Source organism: Ursus arctos, unplaced genomic scaffold, assembly GCF_023065955.2.
Source record: "Ursus arctos isolate Adak ecotype North America unplaced genomic scaffold, UrsArc2.0 scaffold_4, whole genome shotgun sequence".
Classification (NCBI taxonomy): domain Eukaryota; kingdom Metazoa; phylum Chordata; class Mammalia; order Carnivora; family Ursidae; genus Ursus; species Ursus arctos.
The window spans coordinates 71,745,585-71,756,467 of record NW_026623056.1 but is presented as its reverse complement, the minus strand read 5'-3'; the positions used below and the strand labels follow the sequence as shown (position 1 = coordinate 71,756,467).

The 10,883-nt window shown below is 32.5% G+C and overlaps 1 pseudogene; it reads right to left on the bottom strand.

Moving 5' to 3' along the window:
- Positions 1 to 5,809: 5,809 nt before the first annotated feature.
- The window catches only part of LOC113256966 (magnesium transporter NIPA2-like), a 70,946-nt pseudogene continuing 65,872 nt past the window's right edge, over positions 5,810 to 10,883 (bottom strand).

Genomic DNA, 10,883 nt, shown 5'->3' with positions numbered 1-10,883 from the left:
GGTGGCAAATTGATCTTTCCAAGACTATATCTATCTCCAGAAATATCAGCAATTCTTTCTCAGAATCAAAAACCATAGAGGAAGTCTGATTGACATATTTGTGTTTACTTTTCTATGAACAAATCACTTTGTCCAGAGGACTAGGATATTTGGCTACATTTGGCTCACTTATTCTCCTTTGTATCAGGTAAAGACAATGTACTAACTCTCACCAGGAAAGAGGTTTTATTACAAGAAAAAGGAAAAATGGAAAGTATATAGTTACAAATCTACCACTTTCCACTCGAACTTACTATTAGCCAATGTAATGTGTTCGCTTTGATTTGATGGTATTGGGGTTTTCAAATTTTTATTCATGTCATTTTAATCACATATCACACTCTTTTTCCATTTATATTAGAGTATGCTGTTACCTAGAATGTTCTTTATCTTCTTCACTTTTCCAAATCCCTCTTATCTATGAAATTATAGTTCAATTTATATAGCCTATATGAAATCTTTCCTATGTTAAAATAATCTCCAGTTCCCTTAAGGCTTTATGGTATTTAATATTGCTATTAATTGTTTTCCTGTATTAAATTGCCAATAAAACCTTAAACAATAACATATCTCCTGGAATGTGCTTGCATATTAGAGAGATAATGGTTTTCTTACGGTTCTCAAAAAAACATTTCTTAATTACAAATGGCTTTCTAAATGGAGTGCTACCCATGTATAGATATATGCAGACACATCCAAAGCTATGTCTTCACTGCAATGGAGCATTAGTATGACTATTCAAGCCCCTAAGGTGATTTAATTATACAAAATAAAATTAACTTACTCTGCCAGGGCACTTACAGCTGCCTGTGTCTGTCTATCTCATCACAACCAACATTTCAGGACATTTTCTAAAAGATCTTTGTGTTTTTTTTTATCATATTGGAATTTGAAATATACATAAAAGGACTTTAGCAAATTTGTTGATTTAGAGCATATTTGTCCAGAGAATACCAAGTACCAGTTAGATGAAAGTGGGCTTAATTAGGTGTGTTAAAGAGGTATTCAACAAACTCTTGCTCCTTTCTAAAATGTTAAACATACCTTAAAATTAAAGCTCCTTCATCCTTGGATTGAAAGTTTTAATTATAATGATTTCTAGATTTCTACAATGTGTGAATAAATGAAACAAAATCATTTTTGACACTTTCTGAAATCTCTGGCAAACAGAACTGTCTATTTTTGTTAAAAAAAGGCTGAGAAGAAGTATGCCAACCCATATTCCTGGTTCATACCCTAAGCTTTCAGTTAGATCATGAATAATGAGACATCTGAGAGATGCTACACTCATCTTTTCTGAAATTTGGAAGCTTTTATTAGATGGCATTATTCAATTAGTTTATAACTAGTCCAATGTGAGTAGAGGAGCTAGAGACAAATTTTTCACTCTCAAGTTAAAGAAAGGTCTGGAGAAGATATTTCCTATAGATACGTTAACTATGGGGTGAATAGAAACAAAGCTAAACTTAAAAATGTCACATTGAGCAAAAATAAATGCATAAGTAAAGAAAGAAATAATAAAAGAAAAAGGAGGTTAAAAATTGCTTAATATTTATAAGAGAAAAGCTAAAGTTGTTATTTTCACATTTTGAGAACATAGTTTTATTTATGAGCCAAGAAATTTCTCTGAGATAGGACTTTATGCATAACTCGTAAATAAAAACCTTGGTTTGCTTATGAAGTTGTCTCCTTGAGTTCTCTAGACTCTATTGAATAAAAAAGAGTGAACCATGATTTTTGGATCAAAAAGATGAAAGAAAACTGATTACATGTTAGACTGTTCTGTTATGACTTTAATAACTAAACAAGAAAAAATATTGAATTATTGATTTAATTTTGATCGATAAAAATATTGATTAAAATGCTTTAAACATTTTCTAACTGGATAGATAAATATGTGTCTACATATCTAAATATTTGCACATATATAATTCCTTTGGAACTTTTCTCTAACAGTGTAAACTGTTTAATATTAAAATTTTTAATTGTATAAGTAAATCTGTATTATTTCTCAGTTTTTTGCAAATGTATAGAAACTAGTGTGTTAAAACAGGATTTTTCACAAAATCATTTACATTTTATGCTATTTAAAAGAAAGCATTGGGGCACCTGGATGGCTCAGTCAGTTAAGCATCTGCCTTTGCCCAAGTCATGATTCTGGGGTCCTACTCAGTGAGAAGTCTGCTTCTCCCTCTGCCCCCCACCCCCCACAGTCATGCTCTCTCTCTCTCTCTCAAGTGAATAAATAAATCTTTAAAAAATAAAAATCAAATAAAATAAAGCATTGTTTTTTCTTAATCTAATTTTAAAAATTTAATATCAACCACATGATATATTTAAAATATTTTTCTGAAGTATCTTTAGAAAAACTTTGTTTCATTACTATATATTACATTTTTATATACTATAAGAATTTCCCACTCTTCTCATGTAATTTCACACATTCTTATATTTTTTATTTTCAATCATACATGAAAAGTTTATACTTTCATATTTGTGTATACTCAATATTACAAAATAGTTCCAATAACGTCACATATCTTAAGTATTATAGTAAAATATTTTTTTTGCTATATTTAAGAGCAGCATGTCATACATAGACTTATTTACCATCTCAGAAAAGTTTCAGAGAAGGACTGCTGTATGAAATAAGTATGGCTTATTTGGCTGGACTTTAGTTTTCTTTAAATATACTCATCTATTTTTCTCTATAGCCAAAATTGAACATTCATTCTTTCCACTTAGTCTTTAGTGCACTTTATTTCCCATTAGGCATTATAAAACTTTTAGCTTAAGTACTGTACTCTAAAATGTATTTTTCTTAAGTAGACTTAATAATATATTCCTAAACCTTTCCCCTGTACTACCTTCATCTGTAAAGCTGACTAAATAGTCACACTAGGAAATTGATTACTTGGGCAATGAAGCAGAGCATAATCTTTGATTTTTAAAGATAATTCTCTGTCCTGGCACAAGGTAGCTCTATTACATAAAGTTCTTTTCTACTTTTCATAATGCTAGATACTCAAAATAGGGGAAAAAATCATTTGTCATTTGAATTCAAATATATTTATCATTAATAAAATAATTTTGTATATCATCGTTATGTATTACAATAGTAATGTATTATAGTCAGTCTTCAGGGATGGTTTTTAATGGCCAACAACTATATTTATTTGCTGTGTCACTGATTCTTTGTAGTTGTTATTTGCTTCAGTCATTCCATATTTATGGATAATTTAATATATAACATAATTGTTTGCCACCATTATATTGAGGACAAAACAGATCTCCTTTCCCTTAAAGAAAGTGATTATGACTAAACGATCAACCTCAAAAAAGAGAAAATAAATTTTTGCTTTAAATATGAATAATGTTGTAAACAGTTATAAAACATTCTGTACTAGGTAATAATTATCTCTAAGGCTATACTTCTGTTATACATCATTGAGAGGAAACTAAATTGAAGGTGATTAAAGTCAAAATGGAAACTAAAATGGAGCCTTCAGTTGTTAACGTTCTCCTGTTAGGTCAGGGTTAAACTCTAGTAAAAACAGTATTATTCTTATTGTTACAATAAGTAAATTGATAATAGCTCTCCCATACCCAAACCATTATATTTTTCATAAATTATACCTGGTATTAGACTATTCTCATCAAATTTTTTATTACATTTTTTATTTGAGTTTAGTTGGCACATAATGTTACACAGTTTGGATATGCAACTTATTGATTTGACAAGTTTACACATTATGATATATTCACCACAAGTGTAGCTACCATCTGTTCTGTTATATTGCCATTACAGAATCCCTGACTATGGTCTTTATGCTGTGCCTTTTATTCCCAAGGTGTATTCATTCCATAACTGGAAGTCTGAATCTCCCTCTCTCCTTCACCAATTGCCCAACCCTCCACCCCTCTACTTTCTGATGACCATCAGTTTGTGCTCTGTATTTATAGGTCTGATTCTGCTTTTTGTATGTTCGTATCCATCAATAGACAAATGGATAAGAAAAAAATGTGGTGTGTGATGTGTGTGTGTGTGTGTGTGTACACACACATATACATAGACATACAATGGAATATTATGCAGCCATAAAAAGGATGAGGTTGTGCCATTTTCAACAGCATGGATGGACCTAGAGGGTATTATGCTAAGTGAAATAAGTCAGACTGAAAAAGACAAATACCATATGATTCTACTCATAAGTGGAATCTAAAAAAACCAAAAACCCAAAACAAAAACAGATAATGCTGTATTACAAAAACTCACAAAATATCAATGGCTACAAAGCAAACATTTATATCATACTTAGGAGTAGTACACATGATGATTAAGATTGTTTATCTCACCTGCAGTCAACTAGGTACATCTGGGCTAGGCTTAACTCCAAACGTTGGTGTGTATCCAAGTCACCTCTATACACCTTCATTGTTGGACCTCGGCTGAAGGTGGAATCCAGGTTGAAGCTGCCACATTCACCTGGAGGCTGCTTCATCACAGCAGGTAGCAAAAGCTCCAAAAGGACTGAGGGAAACGGGGCATGCTTCTTATGGCTTTATTTTAGAACTTGACCCACTGTTACTTCTGTTTTCTTTCCATCTGCCAAAGTAAGTCTCATGTTTAGTCAATGAGGGGTGTGAAAGTGTAATGAACCCACGAGGAAGCCATGACAAGGTTGGGCAGAATAGAAATAATTTGGGGAAATAATACAGTTTATCACATTAGAGGTGGATTTTCTTTTTTTTTTTTTGCCTTAAGTTTTAATAGCAAAGAAAATGCAAATTCACCAGTGAAGAGGTTGAGCTTACTAGTGCATTTCCATCTTCTACAACTGTTATTTCACCAATGAGGAAATAAAGTTTTTGTTGATTCTTTAAATTGCCATTAGTGCGTTTATTTTTTGTTAAAGTTGTCAACCTTTAAAATATCTCTAGAATAATAGAATGCTAATAGAAATAGAAACCAATCATACACTGAAGTCATTTTTGTGACCTATTACGGTGTAATTATAAGAGAGGTAATTGTTCTTGTTTTAAATTAGAAAATAAGATGATTGTCTTTAGAGAATGTTGTTTTTAGGGACTGTTTCAGGTTTTTTTGTTGCTGAGTAACAAATTACCTTAAACTTCATAGCTTGAAACAACAACCTTTTATTATCTCACGGTTTTTGTTGATGAGAAGTATCGACAGGTTCAGCTGTGTCTCTGCTTAGTTATATCCAAAGACAAAGTTAAAACGTTGAGTCAAGATGCTGAGTTCTGGGGAAGAACTCTCTTTCAATCTTACTTGGGTTGTTGGCTGAATTCAGTTTCTTGTCATTTTAAGACTGAAGTCCCTGTTCCATGTCTGGCTGTCAGCCAGGATCTGCTTTTGGTTTCTAAATGTCACCTGCATTTCTTTTTGTATGCTCTCTCCATTTTCAAGACAGCAACGGCATGGTAAATCCTTGTATTTCAAATCTCTCTGACTTCATCTTCTGCCAACAGTGAGAAAACTTTCTGCTTTCAAAGGGGTCATGTGATTAGATTAGCACCACCTGAATAATTTCTCTGTTTTATGGCCAACTCCTTAGTAATCTTACCTACATCTGTAACATCTTTTTCTATGTAACATGACATAATCATGAGACTAACACCTGGAGGTAAGGTCATGAGGGATATCTTAAAATTCTGCTTAACACAAGGAAAATCCTTTTTCAGTCACATTTGATATTCAAATTCATTTAGTAGCAGAATTACAGATTAGCCTTTTAAATATTTTTTCTCATAAAGTCATCAGATTTCCATTTCTTGAGGGGATTTTTTCCAGTTTGCTATTCAGTTGCCCAGTTAAGTTTTCTTCATTATTATGAAAAATGGCATACGTATTAGAGAGATCATCATTCATTACATTTTTCATGTTTTTTAAAACACATGGGCTGACTTGATAGACAAACCTGACATTCTTTAAAGGCACAAGAATATTAGTGTTTTTCCACTAATGGTGCGATAATGGTGACATAAACACTCATAGTACCATCGATAGGCACATCTTGTCACTCCTTAAAAAGAAGAGCTAAACTAATTAAAACTGAAATTGTAAAGAATACCTAATATAATAGAATCACTATAGAAGTGTTGAATATATCCAGGGCCCTATTTAGACATAATTAATCTCCGTGCTTACAAAGACTATAAAGCTAAACAGAAGAATCCAAGCCAAGGGATATCCAGTACAGACTCCCACAAAAAGGTATTTAATAACAATACCCAGACCTTTAAAATGGGATGCTGAAAATGCTCCAATTACAGAGTAAGCATATTGTTATATAAGCGTCTGTACTTCTAGAGCAAGATACTACCACAAAGATTAATATTAAAGACACAGTGATCACAAATACTTCAAAAAAAAAAAAAAATCCACCAAACCCAGATCAACTAACTTGTGAGACATGTTTTAAAAGTTTCTATCCTCTCATCCTCTCTTTCTTTGAAGCATGAATGACAATAATTGTAGATCCCAGGCAGCTTAACAATCACCCAATTTTCCTGTGAAGATTTAGTCTTTTGTTAAGAAAGATGAAAAAAAAAATCACTTACTAAGACATAAAGAGCTTCTAAAATAGTCACTAATTGGCCGTTGTAAATATAAGCAAACAAAGCTGGCTGTCTCTACAATTTCTAGAGGCTACCTATGTTCCACGTAATGTGGCTGCTTCTGTTTTTATGCCAGCAATGACAGGGTGAATCCTTGTGCTTCAAGTCTCATAGTCTTCGTTGCCTGTCCCCCACTGATATCCCTCTAGCCTGCTACAACCATTCTTTAAGACATACATGACCACTCTGAGTTGTAATAAATATCTGGTCTTCTGTAGTGAAAGAACTCCAGGCTTTTATGTCACTATATTGTTCATCCAGTACCAAGTGCAAATGTTGAGACCATAGTCAGTCATACACACTGCCTCCTTCCTGAGGGAATACTAAAATGATACAACCCCAGTATGGCTTTGGGCTATGGCCACCACCAGAACACAGGCACTACTACTGAGGAGGCTTGGGCACAGCTGAGTGGTGCTATTTGCATTTTATTTAGAGTTGTAAAATTTAGTATGCAAGTATTTTGACACAGGGAAATGTGTCAGGTCAGAATCCAGACATGAGTCTTGTACCTTACTTCTTTTATACTTTTTCATGGTCAGTTTCAGTTCTGTGTAATTGATTTTAGGTCGTAATTTTACTGATGGTAACTGTGTCAAAATTTTGACCTACTCATCTCACACAATGATCTTACCGCCTACTTTTTCTGTCAGGGATCATGCTTCCTCCTGAATAGATAAAATATAAATGCCATGAGGCTGAAAGGCTGAAAAAAAACCCCAAGAGTATATCCCTCCTTCCTCCTATACTTTGCTATTTCTTTGCCTACATTTAGTTTGCCAGTGGAGGTTATCCAAACTATATAATCAGTTCATCACCTCACCAGCTTTCTTCACTTACTCCATTTAAGCATCCATTTTTACCATTCCTTTGAATGACTCATAAATGTGACCCCCATAAACCTACTGATTGCTCAATCAAATGGATACATTTTAATTATTATTTAATCTCTCTGAAGCATTTTATATCATTGGCATGTCTTTCTACATTGTGATGCTGTCCTCTTTCTCTTCATGACTCCAAGGCATCAAGGTTTTACTCCAATTTTTCTGGCCATTCTTTTTCAAATGTCTTCACTGAATCATCTTTCTCTGACTATCCTCTTACTGGTGAGTCCTGTTATCAAGTTCCCTATGACCACACTACACATCCACTCCCAATTGCTTTATTTTCATTTCTCCTGTATATTCTTACAATTATCAATTCTGAACTTCAGTTTATACCACTTTTATCAGTTGCAGGCATATATGGCTCCACTGAGAGATTCTTCAGACATTCACATTTGACCTAATCCAAGACAGACAGACAAGAAAAAACATACAAAATTTCAGTACATCAGTATTTCTCTTTCATGAAAAAAAAAATCAAGGGAATTAAGTTATGTTTTTAAAAGTAAATAACTTAAAGAATTGAAATTTAAAGAAATTTCTAGCTCAAATGATAAGCAACACTGAAAAATTGGGGGAAAAATTAATGTTTGCATTTTCTTTAAGATTTAATCACTGATGGATGAGATGAATGCCACCTGGAAAATCCATGAACAGGGTTGCCATAGAAAGGAAATATAGTATAACGATACTCTTATATTAGCAAGGCATCATCATATTATCACTCTTGTCCCCTTAAATTTTGATCCATTTGATTCCAAGAGGAGACACTTCAGTTCAATAATATCTGAGGAATAGATAAAAAAGATGTGGCATATATAATGGAATATTACTCAACCATAAAAAAGAATGAAATCTTGCCATTTGCAACAACATGGTTAGAGCTAGAGAGTATTATGCTAAGTGAAATAAGTCAAAGAAAGACAAATACCATGATTTCACTCATATATTGAATTTAAGAAACAAAGCAGATGAACATAGGTGAAAAAAAAGAGACAGGCAAATGAGAAAACAGACTCAACTATAGAGAGCAAACTGAGGATTGCTGAAGGGAAGGTGGGTGAAGGGCTGTGTTAAATGGGTGATGGAAATTAACAAGGGCACTTGTGATGAGCACCGGGTGTTGTATGTAAATAATGAATCACTAAATTCTATGCTTGAAACTAATATTACACTATATGTTAATTAACTGGTATTTAAATAGAAACCTGAAAAAAGAAATATCTCTGAAGACACCTATCATAAGAAAAAGTGAATTTTAAAATAATATCTTATAAATACTTAGAAAAAATGGAAAGTTTTTTTAGAAGAAAAATGAGATTTCGATGAGGTTAGGCTAATTCAAAAGAGTAGAAAATTAAGAAACGCTAAAACCAAGAAGCGTATTGAAGTATGGAAATAAGAAAACAATACCTAAATTATTAGTGACACTTAAACTTTGCCTTTCTACAGTAAGAATAAAATGGCTTTAATCAGATCCCATTAAATGTGTATGGATATTTCATATTATGGAGAAAAGTTTTCTTTCATTATTTTAATGTTGTATAACAAAATTCTGTACATATCTTTAGTAAATTTGGCACAACCGGCACATGAACATTTTAGCTTACGTGGTGTAGTCTTACTTTTCTCTAGAAGCAACGGAATGAAATAAGGTTTCAGAGAGAGAAAGAGCAACCCTTGATAACAAAAATAAATAGAAAATAGATACCATTACTTTCTCCCTTGTGGTATGAAATTGGGCCCAGGTGAAGGGTAAGGAAAGGTGATCATGACTATGACCTAGGGTCAGTAAGATGGTATCATGTTTTAAATCTACTAGCTAGCCATGTACATCATCCATCTATCAGTTATGGCAGCAGTCTTTATTGGAAAAGAGAAACAGGAAGCATTGAGAGAAAAGACAGATTAATCCTAGTAAGTCTAAAGACTCATTGCAGAGTGTATCAAAATGATAGGGCCTACCTTCCTTGTAATTATAAAACTATAATGCAACAATTATGATTAACCAAAAAAAGTACTTCAATCAAGTAAGTCCAGTATGTCTTCTTTGAGGTTTTTATGTCAGGATTGTATATAAATAGACAATTATTTATTTTGAGATTCCTTTTTTATAAATTATAAAAGGATACTGAGAATGAAGACTCTGTGTGCAAAGTGCAATAGAATTTAGGGGAAAGAACTGTTTCTTCCTGCTGACTAAATGCTAAATGATCAGTCTCCTCAGATATCAAGCAGTACACATTTAGCAATCATCGAAGAAACCACAAAAACTGTATAAATACTTCAGCATTTTAGACTGGAAGCAGATTTAAAATTTTAGTTCAAGTAATCTATTTTGGGAATGAAGAAAAGACTGAAAGGGTTAAGTGCAATATGAAATATCCTAGAAATATTTTGAGACAGCATGCATTTTTGGATTTTGCAACTAGTGCTATTTTCCAAACTTCTGTTGGCTTAGTTTCCCTTTAAAATAAATAAATTCAAAAAATTCTACTTTGCAAAGGAGTAAAAGACAAAATTGTGATCTCTCATGCTGCCATGGAAATGTCTAATTGCTACTTTTTTAACGCAAATTAATTTTCTCATATGCTCAATTTAAGTATCATCCAATTTTCCTCTCTGTGGCCTTTTGCTTAAGGAGTAATTACATTGCTGACATTTTTAATTAAAACAGTGCTATCTATTTTAAAAAGCATTAAGCCTGCCATTGATTTCAGATCCTGAATAAAATTTTGGTCGATGAATCAGGATATGTGTCTTAATACTCTATGAAGCCTGTATGTATCAGACAACAATTTAAATTGCATAGTATTTGGATAAAAAGTTAATTGTAAAAATTCAATAACATTCAAAAATTGGGTCCTAATACAATGAAACATATTTTTAAAAAATATACATATATTTAAAATATTATATATATGGTCCATTCTGATGAAGCTATCACCTAATAATTTTAATTTACAGTTGGAAAATGTAAATTAATTTACAGCTAGAAATGTTGGAAGTTATAGTTGGAAGTATTGATTTACAGTTAGAAACATAACATTTTAGCATTTTCTGGAGTCTGAAAAATAATCTCTGGCTTACTATATATTTACTAAATACATTTCCAAATTCTGGAGAATGTTTCAAATGCTTAATGAGGAGGATCTATGAGCCACTTAATCAGTACGGTGAGAGCATTAGTAGCTTTATGAAGGATGCTGCTGGACAGAGTGGTGGGGAGGAAATGTGCAATTCAACAAAATGGACCTATGAATTCTGAAAGTGAAGATAATAATCTCACTGGACAAAAAGAATCTTAGTAATCTG